Here is a 20432-nt window from a genome sequence, read left to right as displayed (position 1 = left end):
GTTTTGTATTTTCACGTAGTAGGGGAGAGAGTGTGGCAGATATGATACGCAAGTTGGGATGGAAGTCATTAAAGCAAAGACTTTTTCGTCGCGGTGAGATCTATTTACGAAATTTCAGTCACCGACTTTCTCTTCCGAATGCGAAAATATTTTGTTGAGCGCAACATACATAGGTAGGAATGATCATCAAAATAAAATAAGAAAAATCAGAGCTCGAACAGAAAGGTTTAGGTATTCGTTTTTCCCGGGCTCTGTTCGGAAGTGGAATGGTAGAGATAGTATGATTGTGGTTCGATGAACCCTCTGCCAAGCACTTAAATGTGAATTGCAGAGTAATCATGTAGATGTAGATGATCAAACACAACTTACATCAATTGTGGAGCAGTTCTACAACACATGAAAGTTTCACGTCCCAAATGGTAGTCTTTCAACTCCTTCTATTTTAATTAGGTCTTAACAGGGTCATTACGGACCGAAATCGATGGTCTGACGACAATTTCGTATGTTCATTGACAATTCGCGACTATGTTGCAGCTTTCAATACTCTGTGACAGTTGAAGCTATTGGCTGTTCCTTGTTCAGTCTTGAGTGGAATTTCCCAGTGATTTCCGTTACTATCGTGCAGTTTCTCACCAACTCACAGAAATATCCAGCTGTCGTTTCTGGTCTCTGGGGAATATAGCTGCAAACAATGTGTTTCACTGCCGTGACAAATCTTCCACTTACGCTACGCTAAAATTACGGGTTCTACACAGAAAACCTTCCTGGTAGATCTGCCGTCCTCCTGGGCGAAAACAGTTGACCGAATGGAGTGGCTCCTGCTGTCCGGAGTGTCTGCTTGCCATAGGAGAGGAAAACTTGCGGCGGAACTCATGCCAGCAGTGCATAATAAATGTTGATTCCATCTTGAGTTATCACGTGTGTTTGACGTGCCGAACATACGAAGGATTCAAGATACACAGTCATATATGGCTATTAGTAGAAAAATCCAAATCACTGTAATGTTAAAGCATTTAGTGCTTTATTGTTTGGTTTGCGTCAGGCCTATTTCGCCAACAGCACCATTTTCTAGCTGCCTGTGAATTATACATGGTTTTGCTAAGTTTTGTTTCTATTCTTACACATAACTATTGACAATACTGGGTGATTATACAATAGTAGTTACGTCTAACTGTGTCTGACGTCCATAAAACATCGACTGGTGCTGTCACTGTTTAATGGTTTACTTCTTGCGTATTATAAGTGGCGCGATTATATGTGACAGCTATAATGCCATATCTCGATCGTTAATGTTGTTGTGGGTCACATCTTTTGTTGGCTATGGCTTTTTTCTGTTTATTAATTTTTATGCTTTTCACATGTTTGACAAGACACCAACGATGTTATATTATTATAATTTTATTTTAATTAATTAATCTCTCAGTTTATACATATTAGTGATTTTATAGCTGCATTGTATGTTTATCCTTTATCTACATTTAGATTTATCTACATTTAGACTGTCAATAAAATTTTCAGTACACTGTGTTTAAGATCAGTCAGTTCGTCTAATATTGAAAATTTTACTGAAATCCTTAAAAAATACTGAAACCTTAAATATAGATGTCGGATAAACACACGCAACAGGCATCTACAAGCAAAGACAAAACTGACTGCAAATATCAGATAGATTACTAATATACAGAAAGTAACGGATTAATAAATTAAAATAAAATTGTAACAGTATAACATCGATGGTATCCTGTCAAATAAAACTATCATAAAGTATAAAAATAATAAACAGAACAAAAAAGCAATAGGCAACAAAAATTTTATCTACTGAAACTTTAACGATAGAGGTATGGCAGTATGGATGCCACAATCATATAATCACGCCACCTATAAGACATAAAAATCTAATCCTCAAACAGTGACGGCACTAATCAATTACGGGTGTCAAAATAGACGTAAGTACTACTTTTAATCACACAATATTGACAATAGTTATACGTAAGAGTAGAATCAAAGGTTAACGAAACCATAGATTATGCGCAGGCAGCTAGAAAATGGCACTATAACCGAAATACTATATCGTAAAGCAAACAATATAGCACTAAATAAACATAGAAATGATTTGAATTTCTCTACTTAGGATGTCTCTGCAAGACATACATCGCGTTGTGGGCCCTCGAGAAGACAAATTAAATACGACTGTTAATATTGGCACTGTATTTTGAAATATGTAATCAAGAACGAAAACGTGCACTGAACAATGTTCTGTGAGGTTGTTCTTTACATTTAGATTTTAGATTTTACTGGCTGTACCCGGTCACACTTCGCATTGTCTTAATCTGCTTAAATGCAAAAGAAATAAAAGAAAAAGGGCATGTTTCTAATAAGTACGGGAATTGGATATGCATCCAAATCTCCTTCTCCCTCCCGGCTTTGTCTATCTTCCTCTCCCCCTTTCTCTGTCCATCTTCTCCTCCTCCTCTCTTTGTCATCTCCTGACTCCTCTTCCTATCCATCTACTCCCTACCGTTTTCTATGTTCATTTCTTTCCATACCTCCATCTACTGCCTCTTCCTCCCCTCTCTCAGACCTTGAGACTTGGTTATTGTTACTGCAAATTCAGATTCTGTGTAGTACTCTAATCATAAATCAATAAGCCATTAATAAAACTTACTTGTTTGCTATCAGGATGGTCCATTGATCGTGACCGGGCTAAATAACTCACGAAATAAGCGTCAAATGAAAAAACTACAAAGAACGAAACCTATCTAGCTTGAAGGGGGAAACCAGATGGCACTATGGTTGGCCCGCTAGATGGCGCTGCCATAGGTCAAACGGATATCAACTGCGGTTTTTTAAACAGGAACCCCAATTTTTTATTACATATTCGTGTAGTACGTAAGGAAATATGAATGTTTTTAGTTGGACTACTTTTTGCGCTTTGTGATAGATGGCGCTGTAGTAGTCACAAACATATGACTCACAATTTTAGGCGAACAGTTGGTAACAGGTAGGTTTCTTAAATTAAAATACAGAACGTAGGTACGTTTGAACATTTTATTTCGGTTGTTCCAATGTGATACATGTACCTTTGTGAACATATCATTTCATAGAACGTATGCTGTTACAGCGTGATTAACTGTAAATACCACATTAATGCAATAAATGCACAAAATGATGTCCGTCAACCTCATTGCATTTGGCAACACGTGTAACGACATTCCTCTCAACAGCGAGTAGTTCACCTTCCGTAATGTTCGCACATGCATTGACAATGCGCTGACGCATATTTTCAGGCGTTGTCGGTGGATCACGATAGCAAACATCTTTCAACTTGGCCCACAGAAAGAAATCCGGGGACGTCAGATTCGGTGAACGTGCGGGCCATGGTATGGTGCTTCGAAGACCAATCCACCTGTCATGAAATATGCTATTCAATACCGCTTCAACCGTACGCGAGCTATGTGCCGGACATCCGTCATTTTGGAAGTACATCTCAATTTTGTCATGCAGTGAAATATCTTGTAGTAACATCAGTAGAACATTACGTAGAAAATCAGCATACATTGCACCATTTAGACTGCCATCGATAAAATGGGGGCCAATTATCCTTCTTCCCATAGCGCCGGACCATACATTAACCCGCCAAGGTCGCTGATGTTCCACTTGTCGCAGCCATCGTGGATTTTCCGTTGACCAATAGTGCATATTATGCCGATTTACGTTCCACCGCTGTTGGTGAATGACGCTTCGTCGCTAAATAGAACGCGTACAAAAAATCTGTCATCGTCCCGTAATTTCTTTCTCTTGTGCCCAGTGGCAGGACTGTACACGACGTTCAAAGTCATCGCCATGCCATTCCTGGTTCATAGAAATACGGTACGGGTGCAATCGATGTTGATGTAGCAGTCTCAACACCGACGTTTTTCAGATTACCGATTCTCGCGCATTTGTCCGCTACTGATGTGCGGATTAGCCGCGACAGCAGCTTAAATACCTACTTGGGCATCATCATTTGTTGCAGGTCGTGGTTGACGTTTCACATGTGGGTGAACACTCCCTGTTTCCTTAAATAACGTAACTAACCGGCGAACGGCCCGGACACTGGGATCATGTCGTCCAGGGTAGCGAGCAGCATACATAGCACACGCCCGTTGGACATTTTGATCACAATAGCCACACATCAACACGACATCGACCTTTTCGCACTTGGTAAACGGTCCATTTCAACGCAAGTAATGTGTCACAAAGCAAATACCGTTCGCACAGGCGGAATGTTACGTGATACCACGTACTTATACGTTTGTGACTATTACAGCGCCATCTATCACAAAGCGAAAAAAGTGTTCCAACTAAAACATTCATATTTCTTTACGTACTACACGAATATGTAATAAAAAATGGGAGTTCCTATTTAAGAAAATGCAGTTGATATCCGTTTTGACCTATGGTAGCGCCATCTAGCGGGCCAACCATAGCGCCATCTGGTTTCCCCCTTCAAGCTAGACAAGTTTCGTTCTTTGTAGTTTTTTCGTTTGATGCTTATTTCGTGAGATATTTGGCCCTGTCACTTCAGTGGACCAACCTGTATATTAAAAAGTGTATACCCTAGTATGTCTGTAAATGTTTGCTACAGTAACGTGTAAGAATTTGAAATAAATTAGAAGGGTACATTTTGAGATTTTTTGTAACAATGTTTTCCCTTTATACACAGAAGCGCCAGAGAAACGTATAGGCGTGCTTATCTTATGAGGGTACCGTGAATATCAGGAATCGGGTAAAACATCAAATCTCCGACATCGCTGCAACCGGAAAAGGATCCTGCAGCAACGGGTCCAATGACGACTGAAGCGAATCGCTCAACGTGACAGAAGTGCAACTTTTCCGCAAAATTGCTGCAGATTTCAATTCTGGTCCATCAACAAGTGTCAGCGTGCGAACCATTCAACGAATTATCATCGATATGAGATTTCGTAGCCAAAGGCCCACTCTTGTAGCCTTGATGACTGTATGACACAAAGCTTTATGCCTCGCCTGGATCCGTCGACACCAATATTGGACTGTTTATTACTGGAAACGCGTTTCCTGGTCCCGTTTCACATTGTCTCGTGCGGATGAACGTGTACTGCTATGGAGGCAAGCTCATGAATCTATGGATCCTACATGTCAGCATGAGACAGTCCAAGCTGGTGAAGGCTTTTTTTTTTTTTTTTTTTTTTTTTTGGCTCTGAGCACTATGGGACTTAACATCTGTGGTCATCAGTCCCCTAGAACTTAGAACTACTTAAACCTAACTAACCTAAGGACATCACACACATCCATTCCCGAGGCAGGATTCGAACCTGCGACCGTAGCAGTCGCGCGGTTCCTGACTGAGCGCCTAGAACCGCTAGACCACCGCGGCCGGCGCTGGTGAAGGCTCTCTAATGGTGTGGGGCTCGTGCAGTTGGAGTGATATGGGGCCTCTGATACTTCTACATACGAATCTGACAGGTGACGCGTACGTAAGCATCCTGTCTGATCACCTGCATCCATTCATGTCCATTGCGCATTCCGACGGACTTAGGCAATTCCAGCAGCATAATGCGACACCCCACACGATCAGGATTGCTACGGAGTTGCTCTTGGAACACTCTTATGCATTTAAACACTTCCGCTGGCCACCAAACTCCCTAGACATGAACATTATTGAGCATATCTGGGATGTCCTGCAACGTACTGTTCAGAAGAGATTTCCACCCCCCCCCCCCCCCTGCAAGATTCATCGTATCAGTTCCCTCCAGCACTACTTGAGACATTACTCCAGTCCATGCCACGTCGTGCTGAGGCACTTCTACGTGCTCGCGGGGGCCCTACACGATATTTGGCAGGTGTGCCAGTTTCTTTGGCTCTTCAGTGTATATTAAACATTTATGTTTTCACACGTCTCCATTCGTCCCTCCATTCACGCCTGTCGCGACACCACTGGAGGCGGGCTGCACGATGTTGGGGCGTGAGCGGAAGACGGCCTAACGGTGTGCGGGACCGTAGCCCAGCTTCATGGAGACGGTTGCGAATGGTCCTCGCCGATACCCCAGGAGCAACAGTGTCCCTAATTTGGTGGGAAGTGGCGGTGCGGTCCCCTACGGCACTGCGTAGGATCCTACGGTCTTGGCGTGCATCCGTGCGTCGCTGCGGTCCGGTCCCAGGTCGACGGGCACGTGCACCTTCCGCCGACCACTGGCGACAACATCGATGTACTGTGGAGACCTCACGCCCCACGTGTTGAGCAATTCCGCGGCGGTACGTCCACCCGGCCTCCCGCATGCCCACTATATGCCCTCGCTCAAAGTCCGTCAACTGCACATACGGTTCACGTCCACGCTGTCGCGGCATGCTACCAGTGTTAAAGACTGCGATGGAGCTCCGTATGCCACGGCAAACTGGCTGACACTGACGGCGGCGGTGCACAAATGCTGCGCAGCTAGCGCCATTCGACGGCCAACACCGCGGTTCCTGGTGTGTCCGCTGTGCCGTGCGTGTGATCATTGCTTGTACAGCCCTCTCGCAGTGTCCGGAGCAAGTATGGTGGGTCTGACACACCGGTGTCAATGTGTTCTTTTTTCCATTTCCAGGAGTGTATGTTTGTACTTCTATAGAAACTGTAAATTATCCTAATCGCAGAACTCCGGAAGCTTTTACAGATTGACACAATGTTCCATTGGTATATGCTTGTGTTTCTCTTTACCTGTTTTTAAATATACGTAACATAAAAATGTATATGAGTTTAATAATATTGAAACGTCGTTACAAAAAAAAAAAAAAAGCTACGTTTACGTACATTATGCATCCTATATTAAAGAATTAGGTACCTGAAAATAACGTTGTGTTAAAATTTCAAAGGAGTCGGTCAAGAATATTCGGAGACAAACGAACATTTGTGTAAAGCTGCAGTACAGCGGGTCTCCTCTTCAAATTAAATGTCGTGGCGTGATGGCTGAGACAGTGGATTGGTGTCTGGGAAATGTAGGGTCCTGATATCCTTCCGGTCATTCCGATGGGAGTCTTCCAATCCTGGTGAGTACAGAAACGAATTCTGCAACAACACAGCATTCTCATTCTCTCAGTAAGTCCTCGATGGCGATGGAAGACTGAATGCTGATCTACACTTTTTATTCCAGTGTGGACTGCTGGGATCATGTGGATAACAAACGCGAATTGTTAGGCAGTATATACTGAGGAACCCCGTGATTAAGCATTAATCTGCGCTGAAAGTTCCGTATTACGTAAGCCATCTGTGAGAGACTGAACGTCGGAGTAGCTCAGAGCGAGGTTACTGCGTGACGAGTCTGAACTGCTACGCTTTAGCGTGAGGTCGCGCCCTCTCCCACAGCAGGACTCAATGGAAAACTGTTAACCGAGACCTACTGGGAGAGCACGAATCCTGTTAATCGGCCAGGTAATTGAAGCGCTCGAGTTCCGCCCCTGCAGATTTATTTTACACCCCCGAGGCCGCGTGCGAACGCAGCCGGCAATGCGCGCGGGCGTCTAATTTAAGCTAATTAATTGCCACCACGGAAACGGTGCGCACAATGCCTTATGGTAATGTGTATGCATAAGCGCAGACCGTGCGCCTGCGGCCCGCGAGGTGAACCGGTCGCGCTTTGCATTCGGCTGGGAGGCGATTGCGGCCGTCTGCGCATTGTGTGCTGGTCAGCCGCGGCAGACAATCAGATCCCCCGGGCAGGCCTTTCACTGAGTGCGCGCCGGAAAGAACCCAATCAGCGGCAGCTCCGTTAAACGATTATGGGCTATTTATCGGGCGGAAAGGCAGCATGCGCGGAACCTTTCCGTCAGCCGTTAGAGTCCAGCAGGATGCTATCTGAGCCCCGCTGTCCTTGGTGGCGCTGCTCGGCCAACTAGCCGACTGATTATTTCTTCAGGAACAGCCAGCCATCGCTCTGGAACGGGACGAAAGTGTCTTTGATGCTATTTTCCGCATCCTTTTCTGCGAGTACTTGTGCAGCTGGAGACCTGCTGGCGGAGGCCGTTGGATAATGGATCTTAATCCTCAGATGCAAACCCATTACTGTAATCAGAGAAGGAATGGTCTCAGGACTTTAATGAGATGCAAGGAAATAGTTATCAGATACAGTGTAAGGGTTTCAGAGTCGTATGGCTTGCTGGGTGGCATAAGATAACAAATATTACCAATGTCTGCTGTCAGGGTTCGACATGAGGGCCAATATTCTTGAACCTGAAAATCGAGCCACTGTTGGACTTGTTGGACGGGACCTCAAGCGGATGGAGTTATGACTATAGTCGTCGGCACAGACGGTGCATTCGAACGTCAACGTTCAGCGAACCGATTTTCTGACCGTATACCGTGGAAAAAGCATGCTAGACAGTCTCTCCGAAAGTGCAGAGCAACATCTAGTTTGTCATATATTCTGAACGTGAGTTTGAAAGTAGACCAATGAGACGGGAAAACGCTACTGGCAGAGGTCGTTGAGTAATGGATCTTAGAGATGCATTCCCATTATTTTAATCAGAATAGGAATTGTCTGCTGAATTGCGTGAGACAGAAACGCTGAAAGCCATATTGGCTTTCAGTTGAAGCCTAGATCTATTTGTGCACCACGAAATGGAAAAACGCCACCTACGTCACAGGACACCATCTCTCTTAAGTACATACTCGCGAGACGGCTTTCCGCTGAAGCTCATAAGTATATACCCTGTTTACAAGCATCAGCAAATAGTGGATCTCTCGAAAACCCATCGCTAATTGTACGATTTATTGTAATAAAATGACGAGCAAAGTCGTATTGGTGGTTAAAGAATTATTGAAACTTGCATATTATGAAAGTATGCCGTTTCAACGCAACAGCACATTGCACCTCCATCAAAAACGCATTGTTCTTGGTACAACTTGTTACAACTGTATGTCAATTAATAACATAGCTACGATTAAATCTTTCAGGAGACAGCAAGATGCAAAGAATGGACGTCTATCAATCGTGGGCGGTGTAGCGTAATGGGTGCAGATGCAAAATTCTAAGGTAATGGGTGATGTCTTGCTGGTTTGCGTCTCTGTGGCTGAATTTTTTTTACTAGCATTCACGTTTTCTATAGGTATGTACGTATTGAACTGGGGACCTAGAAACGACGCAGAGGCTTCGTCCCCGCCGTAGGTGTCAGTGGTACACAACCCCACAATAGGCCACAGCAGTCCACTCACCCCACACCGAACCCAGGGTTACGGTGCGGTTGGGCCCCAAATGGATCTCCCCGGGAGCGTCTCATTCCAGAAGAGTGTAACCCCAATGTTTGCGTGCTAGAGTAATATGATGTACGCGTACGTGAAGACAGTGTGTGCGCAGCAATCGCCACATAGTGTAACTGAGCCGGAGAAAGGGGAACCAGCCTGCATTCGCGGAGGCAGATGGAAAACCATCCACAAGCTGAACGGCTCACGGAACCTCCACCCTAATCCGTGGGGCGGATTCGTGCCGGGGCCCGGCACGCCTTCCCGCCCGGGAAGCAGTGCGTTAGAGACCGAACGGCTAGCCGGGTGGGCTTTTTATAGATTCTGATACTTTCTTATTAATTTAATTCGGTTCATTTTCTATAGGACAACTTGCACTATTTGGAGTAAGATATTTTGCACTGTCTTGTTGCAATTTTTGTATTTCACATGTTGTAAAGATTGTGCTACTGAATAGACACAGTGATCAAGTAAGGACGACCTTAGGGTTATACCAAAAAGAGAGTGACAAAATAATTTTTTTTTGTGTGGAGAGCTATTCAAAATTCATGGCGCACTATTTGTGATGGAACTTTTAAATTCATCAGCCAGAGTATTATGATCACCGACCTACTATCGATATAAACCCGTCGAGCCGATAGCAGCATCACCTGGCGAGAAATGACGCACGGTACAAGTAGTTTCAGTGAGCGTGCCGTCCATGTGTAGAATGGGAAAGACACGCCATCTGTCTGTGCGAATGGTGGGCTCCATGTGGTTCCCAAGTCGTGCAGGGACCGTAAACCAAATATGCAGCAACCAGTCGCAAAATCATGTTTTATTTATTCACTTTTGCAAATCGATTTCAGCTGATTAACATCCATCATCGATGCTTTTGCGACTGGTTGCTGCATATTTGGTAATTTTATCGGTCTGAGTGTTACCGAGGGCAGATTTTGATATCCGAGAGGCTCGGCACGAGCTTCTAGGAAATTGCGCGACTTGTTCGAGGACCTTTTGGCGAGTGTCTTCAAAATGTGGCGAAACCGAGTTGAAACCACGTCGGACGTCGTGGGGTTGGACGGCCACCTCTCATTACAGATGTTGGACGTCGTAGGCTGAGCAGGCTGGTAAGACAGGACATGCGGCGAACAGTGGCGGCACTAACATCAGACTTTAATGCTGGACAGAGTACCATTGCGTCTGAACACATAGTGCACCGAAGACTCCTAACGATGGGCGTCCGAAGCCGAAGATCCATTCATGTACCGATGTTAATATCACGACATCGGCAACTTCGACTGGAATGGGCACGTGACCGTCGGACGTTGACTCAGTGGCAGAGTGTTGCTTTGGAATCGGTGGTCTTCTACAGGAATTGCACCTTGACACCTTTGCTGCTGGACGAATATAAGCTGCCGACGGCACCATTATACTCTGAGGAAATAAATGTGGGCATCTGTGGGTCCAGTGGAGCTCGCGCGAGGCACCACGACGGCAACGGAGAATCTCACACTGGTTGCAGACCACGTACATCTCTTCATGATGATCATTTTTCCCGACTGCAGTGGCATTTTTCAACAAGACAATGCGCCATGTCACAAGGCCAGGAGTGTGATGGAGTACGTGGAAAACAGTAGCGAATTCCAATTGACGTGCTGGCCCTCCAGATCGCCAGATCTGAACCCCATCGATCACATCTGTGATGAGATTGAACGTGGCGTCAGAGACCATCGCTGCCCCCCCCCCCCCCTCCCCGAAATTTACGAGAATTAGGTGACTTGTGTGTGCATATGTGATGGCAACTCTATCCAATGATCTACTAACGCCTCCTTGCTTCCATATTCTGACGCATCGCCGATGTTATACGTGCCAAAGGTGGACACACTGGCTATTAGGTAAGTGGTCATAATATTCTGGCTCATCAGCGTATAAGTCGATGTCCTTCTTTACTGGACATGGTATTTTCCTTATTTTCCTTTTTGTCATATAACATGTTCATAGATATTGAAGCTTTTTATGTGTACCACAGACAGAACAACACGACTAGTGAATGAACAAGGGAGGAAACAGTCGCTTTAGTAGACCTAACGTAAGAATTATTTGCCTGTCCATTTCATAAGCCATACACAGACAACTGCCACTGGAACGCTTTGCGATCGTGTATACCACGTTGAGGCACACGTACCGTACGCAAAAGCCACTTCGCTTCTGAGAGCCTATCACTACGCTGAACTCGGCACGCTCAACGTTGAAGTTCCAAAGCTTGGTCCGTGGCTGATGGCATGTTCCTCACATGAGACATGTTTATCATTGTACGCAAAACGGGGTTAAAGAATAAACAATCAGCATCTGTGTCACAATTTCTTTTGCCAGCCGTTGTGGCCGAGAGGTTCTAGGCGCTTCAGTCCGGAACCGCGCTGCTGCTACGGTCGCAGGTTCGCATCCTGCCTCGGGCATGGATGTGTGTGATGTCCTTAGGTTAGTTGCGTTTACGTAGTTCGAAGTCTAGGGGACTGATGACCTCAGATGTGAAGTCGCATAGTGCTTAGAGCCATTTGAAACATTTGAACAATTTCTTTTATTACTCACTGCCTGTTTCAGTCTGAGCTGCAGATCATCTTCAGTTCTGAGTTGAAACAAGAAGAAGGGGCAACAACAACAAAAAATTTACGTTATTGTGATATTACGAACCCTCTTATACCTGGTTCTTAAAGTGATATTTCAACTTATGAAGGATACAAGATACCCAAGTTAGATAGGACTATTAATTTTGGCTCTGCCTATTAAAATATCTAATCAAGAACAAGAATGTGCGATGCACAACGTACAATGAGGTTGTTCTTTTACATTTGTATTTTAGCTTTCAATTAATAACATATCATGCGTACTGAAATACGTTACATTAAAGCGTCTTTTAATTCTTTGTTTTCATTAATTACTTTTATGATGACGGAATCACTTTTTACGCTGTTTTAACGTACAAGAATGTGACGTATGCAAATGTCATGTGGCTGTACAAAACGAATAATTTTATTTTGTTTTACACCAATGTTGACAAACTGCTCATTGCGGTGCCAGGTTTGTAAGGGTTCATAATATTTCGTTGGTTGTACAACATTTGATGGTAGTCTTCGTAACATCACGAGAAACTTTTATTGATGTTGCCCGTCTTTCTTGTTCCATCTCAGAATTGAAGAATGAAACCGGTAGTCGCCAATAACAAATGCTGTGACCCAGACCGTGATTGTTTATTTATTACAAGAAAAATATCACAGTTCTTACGACATGGCGTCAGTTGTCAGACTGTCATTTCCAACGCACTTCGTGCAGGTGCTGTATGGAGCTAGTTCATAGTACGGAAAGTGCTCCTCGACGTAATTTAGGACCGCAGCGTTCTCCAGCAGCAGCAGCGCACGTTTACTCCCTTTTCCGCACACTAGCCGTGTTGTTCTTCTCGTAGTGTATACTGTAATAAATAGGAAGGGGATCAACAAGTTATATAGACAGCAATCATGCAAGCCATTGGTTCATGGTGACTGATACATTCACAAAATCGATGAATTCACTGAATGGAGGGCGCAGACATTTTTACATTTGAATAACCTTGAACATTTTCTGTCAAATTAATGAGACAGTCGAAGAATCTTCCAGAAAGCATGAAGAATAGAAAATGCTGCAGAAAGGAGAACGCGAATGGACATACTTCTAGTTTACAGACAGTGTCTCTGCTCTATCGTTGACATTACTTTACAGTCTTGCACCTTATATGCAAATCAACAAAAGTTTTGCATCATCTCGGTTCCGAAAGTTCCGGAACCTCTACAGAAAGTTGGAATACAGATGAACATAAACGTCATTTCCGCTCTTTTTATTGCTCACGAAAACCACACACTGCATGTTGTACCACCACACAGTGAGACCTTCAGAAGAGGTAGTCCAGATTGCTGTACACACCGGAACCTCTACTACCCAGTAGTACGTCCTCTTGCATTGATATGTGCCTGTATTCGTCGTGGTATACTATCCACAAGTTCATCAAGGCACTGTTGGTGCAGATTTTCCCACTCCTCAACGACGATTCGGCCTAGGTCCCCCACGTCGTCCATAAACTGCCCTTTTCAATCTATACCAGATATGATCGATGGGGTTCACGCCTGGAGAACATGCCTGAAGGAAGTCATTCACAAGATGTGCACGATGGTGGCGCGGATTGTTATCCATGGAGACGAATGCCTCGCTAATATGCTGCCGATATGGTTGCACTATCGGTCGGAGGATGGCATTCACTTGTCGTACAGCCATTATGGCGCCTTCCATGACCACCAGTGGCGTACGTCGCCCCACATAATGCCACCCCAAAACAGCAGGGAACCTCCACATTGCTGCACTCGCTGGACAATGTGTCTAAGACGTTCAGACTGACCGGGTTGCCTCCAAATACGTCTCCGACGATTGTCTGGTTGAAGGAATATTTGACACTCATCGGTGAAGAGAACGTGATGCCAAACCTGTACGGTCCATTGGGCATGTTGTTGAGCCCATCTGTACCGCGCTGCATAGTGTCGTGGTTGCAAGGATGGTCCTCGCCATGGATGTCGGGAGTGAAGTTGCGCCTCATGCAGCCTATTCCGCGTAGTTTGAGTCGTAACCCGCGACGTCTTGTGGCTGCACGGAAAGCATTATGTAACATGGTGATGCCGTAACCCGTAGGTAGCGGTCATCCACTGCAGTAATAGCCCTAGGGTGGCCTGTGCGAGGCATGTCATCGACAGTTTCTGTCTCTCTGTATCTCCCCCATGTCCGAATAACATAGCTTTGGTTCACTCCGAGGCGCCTGGACACTTCCCTTGCTGAGAGCTCCTCATGGCACAAAGTAACAATGCGGATTCAATCGAACCGCGGTCGTGACCATCTAGGCATGGTTGAACTACAGACAACACGAGCCGTGCACCTCCTTTCCTGGTGGAATGAATTGAACTGATCGGCTGTCGGAACCCCTCCGTCTAATAGGCGGTGCTCGTGCATGGCTGTTTACATCTCTGGGTGGGTTTACTGACATCTCTCAAAACAAAGGGGCTGTGTCTTTGATACAGTATCCATAGTCAACGTCTGTCTTCAGGAGTTCCGGGAACTGCGGTGATGAGAAACTGTTTTGATGTGTGTATTATCCTAATGGTTTTATCTGCTGATATATAATTTTATGTCATTTACTTATAACAAAACCGTACGAAAAACGACGTGCTTTTGATAGATCTTCATTGGTGCTTTGACACGGCTGTCACAGAACGCAGGTTATGATACGAAAAATATTTAACCACCGATTTTCGTTTCCCCTAATGTTACTGTTGCAAATCGTACCAGAAAGTCGGGGTTTTGACAGATCCTCAAAGTGCAGGTGCTTCGAAGCATCATATATTCATGGCAGGTAAGTTACAACAAGAAGATCACAAAATACTGGATTCAATAGCAAAAGACATAATCCACTATGTCGTCTCTCGAGTTCTACTTTTCAGAACGCAGTAGCGGTGCAGGAGCATCAGGTTAACAGTAGCTGGAAATATGTATCTGTTGCTTGACATCAAACTCTTTTGCAATCGGAATCTAACCCTTAAACTAGATAATAGCCGAATTACGTATGTCATTCCAGAAGGGAATTTATGAGTTTTCCTCAATGACAGAAGAAATATTTAATCACATGTAGGTACAGTAAGTATGCAAAAAGTACCTAAAATGATGCAAGAAATTGCCAACGTCGGTACTACGAGCTAGAACTGCTTTCTGGAAGCTGTAGAAGTATAAGTCGATACTAACTGCCATTGTGAATCTTGCAGCAAGTGCTTGGGATCACCGGCTCCGACTCTTGCGGTTAAAGTGTCAAACGGAGACATACGGGAAGACCGATTCTCCGTTGGGTGGTGAGAGCTCTCAGTGCTATCCTACTAGAGACTCATCTCGTAATTTTGGGAATCCATACTATCGTGAGATATCTCAGAGGAAATATTAGATAATACAGTTTACAGTGGTTCATGGTGTGGGTTCCTGTAGTCATGTCCTAGTTCATGAACCACGGGCAACGTATGAGTGGTCAAGTAAGTGGTCCCGACAGTCGGGAGACCAGTTACTTTAGAATAAGGCTGGGCATCTCGGACATATTCTGAGTCGTGGTCACCTTTGTGCTCATACGGCAAAGACTACCAAATCCACCGGTTAGTCCCTCAGCCCTTAGGGGTAAAACCCAATGGGACTCAGGGCAAGTAAGGCTAGCAACCTGCTTCCCTGGTACTCTAAATATGATGCTGGCAATAATCAGAGCTAAATGCCTCGGACCTTTGGAGGTGACGGAGTCCCACCTCTAACTGACAAACCAGGGACTCCTAAGATACGACTTGGCAAACAAATGGTAATGAGATGTGGAGCTATTAATATCAATGGGGGCTACTCTGGGAAGAAGGTAGAGCTGGCAGAGGCTGCAAGTAAGATGGGGCTGGACGTTTTAGCTGTTAGTGACATTCGGGTAAGGGGTGATAAAGAAGAGGAAGTAGGAGAATACAAGGTCTACCTGTCAGGAGTCAAAGCAGGAATAGCACAATGGGGTGTAGGGCTTTACATCAGGAAAGAAATGGAACCCAGCGTAGTTGCAATAAGGTATGTAAACGAACGACTGATGTGGATAGATTTGACAGTGTCTAGCAAGAAAATTAGGATTGTGTCAGTATATTCACATTGTGAAGGGACAGATCAAGATAAGATGGATAGTTTTTATGAGGCACTCAGTGATGTAGTTGTTAGAGTAAAGGACAAGGACAGTGTTCTGCTCATGGGTGATTTTAACGCCAGGATTGGAAATCGAACAGAAGGGTATGAAAAGGTTATGGGTAAATTTGGAGAGGATATGGAGGCCAACAGGAACGGGAAACAACTCTTGAATTTCTGTGCCAGTATGGGCTTAGTAATCACAAACTCCTTTTTTAAACATAAGAACATTCACCGGTATACTTGGGAAGGCAGGGGAACCAGATCTGTCATTGACTATATAATAACAGATCAGGAATTCAGGAAGGCTGTGAGGGACACACGTGTATTCAGGGGATTCTTTGATGACACTGATCATTATTTAATCTGCAGTGAAATTGGGATTGTGAGGCCGAAAGTGCAGGAGGTCAGGTCCATATGTAGGAGGATAAGAGTGGAGAAACTTCAGGATAAGGAAATCAGGCACAAGTACATAACAGCGGTCTCAGAAAGGTACCAGTTAGTTGAATGTAGTCAATTACAGTCATTGGAAAAGGAATGGACAAGGTACAGGGACACAGTACTAGAAGTGGCTAAAGAATGTCTTGGAACAGTAGTGGGTAAAAGTAGGATGAAGCAAACAGCTTGGTGGAATGATACAGTCAAGGCAGCCTGTAAAAGGAAAAAGAAGGCGTATCAAAAATGGCTACATACCAGAACCCAGGTAGACAGAGAGAGTTATGTTGAAGAAAGAAACAAAGCCAAACAGATAATTGCAGCATCCAAGAAGAAATCATGGGAAGACTTTGGAAACAGGTTGGAGACTATGGGTCAAACTGCTGGAAAACCATTCTGGAGTGTAATTAGCAGTCTTCGAAAGGGAGGTAAGAAGGAAATGACAAGTATTTTGGACAGGTCAGGAAAACTGCTGGTGAATCCTGTGGATGCCTTGGGCAGATGGAGGGAATATTTTGAAGAGTTGCTCAATGTAGGTGAAAATGCGATCAGTAATGTTTCAGATTTCGAGGTAGAATGGGATAGGAATGATGATGGAAATAGAATCACATTTGAGGAAGTGGAAAAAATGGTCAATAGATTGCAGTGCAATAAAGCGGCTGGGGTGGATGAAATTAAGTCGGAACTCATCAAATACAGTGGAATGTCAGGTCTTAAATGGCTACACAGGATAATTGAAATGGCCTGGGAGTCGGGACAGGTTCCATCAGACTGGACAAAAGCAGTAATCACACCAATCTTTAAACATGGAAACAGAAAAGCTTGTAGCAACTACAGAGGTATCTCTTTAATCAGCGTTGTGGGTAAAATCTTCTCAGGTATTGTTGAAAGGAAAGTGCGAGTATTAGTTGAGGACCAATTGGATGAAAATCAGTGTGGGTTTAGGCCTCTTAGAGGTTGTCAGGACCAGATCTTTAGCTTACGGCAAATAATGGAGAAGTGTTATGAGTGGAACAGGGAATTGTATCTATGCTTTATAGATCTAGAAAAGGCATATGACCGGGTTCCTAGGAGGAAGTTATTATCTGTTCTACAAGATTATGGAATAGGAGGCAAACTTTTGCAAGCAATTAAAGGTCTTTACATGGATAGTCAGGCAGCAGTTAGAGTTGACGGTAAATTGAGTTCATGGTTCAGAGTAGTTTCAGGGGTAAGACAAGGCTGCAACCTGTCTCCACTGTTGTTCATATTATTTATGGATCATATGTTGAAAACAATAGACTGGCTGGGTGAGATTAAGATATGTGAACACAAAATAAGCAGTCTTGCATATGCGGATGATTTAGTTGTGATGGCAGATTCGATTGAAAGTTTGCAAAGTAATATTTCAGAGCTAGATCAGAAACGTAAGGACTATGGTATGAAGATTAGCATCTCCAAAACGAAAGTAATGTCAGTGGAAAAGAAATATAAACGGATTGAGTGCCAAATAGGAGGAACAAAGTTAGAACAGGTGGACGGTTTCAAGTACTTAGGATGCATATTCTCACAGGATGGCAACATAGTGAAAGAACTGAAAGCGAGGTGTAGCAAAGCTAATGCAGTGAGCGCTCAGCTACGATCTACTCTCTTCTGCAAGAAAGAAGTCAGTACCAAGACTAAGTTATCTGTGAACCGTTTAATCTTTCGACCAACTTTGTTGTATGGGAGCGAAAGCTGGGTGGATTCAGGTTACCTTATCAACAAGGTTGAGGTTACGGATATGAAAGTAGCTAGGATGATTGCAGGTACTAGTAGATGGGAACAATGGCAGGAGGGTGTCCACAATGAGGAAATCAAAGAAAAACTGGGAATGAACTCTATAGATGTAGCAGTCAGGGCGAACAGGCTTAGATGGTGGGGTCATGTTACACCCATGGGAGAAGCAAGGTTACCCAAGAGACTCATGGATTCAGCAGTAGAGGGTAGGAGGAGTCGGGGCAGACCGAGGAGAAGGTACCTGGATTCGGTTAAGAATGATTTTGAAGTAATAGGTTTAACATCAGAAGAGGCACCAATGTTAGCACTGAATAGGGGATCATGGAGGAACTGTATAAGGGGGGCTATGCTCCAGACTGAACGCTGAAAGGCATAATCAGTTTTAAATGATGATGATGATGATGACAGTTTACAGAATAAATCTGGACACTTGACGAATGGCAGCAATATCGAGACAGAACGGTATATAAAGCTCAACATCGTTACCGGGGGTATTTTAAAATCCCTTCAGCATGTGGAAGATCTCTTTGTTAGCGTGGAACATCATCAGTTTTCATCATTAAATTTTACATAGGTTGTGATGTTGGGACGGACTGAGTCTGAGAGCGAACCTGAGTACAGCAGTGACGTCCTATCTTTTCCCGATAACAAACGATAAAGCTATCCATTATTATTGACTATCTCGCCGGTGGAAATAGAGATAGCAATGAGGAATATGTTAGATTGTCCAGTGCGAGTCACCTATTTTCTCGTCTAGATGACACGCGTTTGAAGTTCACTAAAGATGTGGATATCGCGACGAGGGATACCAATGTAGGCAATTCATTTTAAGAGGAAGGAATACCTCTAAAAGAAAATACATATGTTCCACGTAAAAACATAGGTACAAAAAAATTAACTGCCAAGAAATGTCGGGTAACCAGGGAAATATTTTAACTGATCGTCGAAGGACGAAGGAAAGAGGTACAAAAATGTTTAGGGAAAAACAAGAATACAGGAACATAAGTCACTTATGAATGAAATAAATGGGAAGTGCAAGGATGCCAAGGCGAGATGGCTGCAGGAAATGTGTGAAATTATCGAAAAAGAAATGATCATCTGAAGTACTGATCAACACAACAAGTCAAAACAACAGTCGGTGAAATGAAATTGGAAATTTGTGGTTCAATCTTATGGGACCCAAACTGCTGAGGTCATCGGTCTCTAATCTTGCGCATTGCACAACTATGCCCGAGGGAGGACTCGAACCTCCGACGGAGGAGCCGCGCGGACCGTGACAAGGTGCCTTAGAACGAGTGACTACCGCACGCGGCTGAAATAAAAAGCAAGGGGGGGGGGCAACACTAGAGAAATTCAATGTTAAACACAGAGGACAGAGCGGACAGGTACAAGAAGTACATTGAAGACATATATGAGGGGCCGAAATAGTCTGATTGTCGTGATGCAAGGAGAATCTGGAGTTGATACGGAAGAGATCCAGTATTAGAATTTAAAAGAGCATTGAAAGAGCTGGGATCGAATAAGGCAGAAGCGAAAGATAAAATTCCATCGGAACTTTTAAAATCACGAGGGGAAGCGACAATCAAAAGGCTACTGAAATTAGTGTGTAGAATCTGAGACAAGCGACATACCACAAACTTCCGAAAAAAATATCATCCACACAGTTCCGAAGATAGCAAGAGCAGATAAGTCCGAGAACTATCGCACAGTCGGTTTAACTGCTTATACATGCAAGTAGTTGAGAAGAACAATATGTAGAAGAACATTTGTTAGATGGAAAATGGAAATGAGCGTTTGGCGTCATTGGCCGGGAAGCCCCTCGCGGGGCAGGTCCGGCCGCCTTGGCGCAGGTCTTATTACATTCGGCGCCACATTGGGCGACCTGCACGCCGGATGGGGATGAAATGATGATGAACACAACACAACACCCAGTCCCTGAGCGGAGAAAATCTCCGACCCAGCCGGGAATCGAACCCGGGCCCGGAGGACGGCAATCCGTCACGCTGACCACTCAGCTACTGGGGCGGACATTTGTTAGATGACGATCAGTTTTTTTTTAGGAAAGGCAGTCCTGACATTGCGCTGATAATGGAAGCAAGACTGAAGACAAATAAAGACACGTTTATTAGGATCTAACGACCAGGTAAAAGCGTTAGAAATTCTTAGTAAAAGGGGAGTAAGCTATCGAGAACGACGGGTAATAAGCAGTATACACGAGAACCAAGAGGGGACAAAAAGATGGGAAGATCAAGCATGAAGTGATCGGAGT

This window comes from Schistocerca cancellata, chromosome 2, assembly GCF_023864275.1.
Source record: "Schistocerca cancellata isolate TAMUIC-IGC-003103 chromosome 2, iqSchCanc2.1, whole genome shotgun sequence".
Classification (NCBI taxonomy): domain Eukaryota; kingdom Metazoa; phylum Arthropoda; class Insecta; order Orthoptera; family Acrididae; genus Schistocerca; species Schistocerca cancellata.
Note: the sequence above shows the minus strand (reverse complement) of the source record.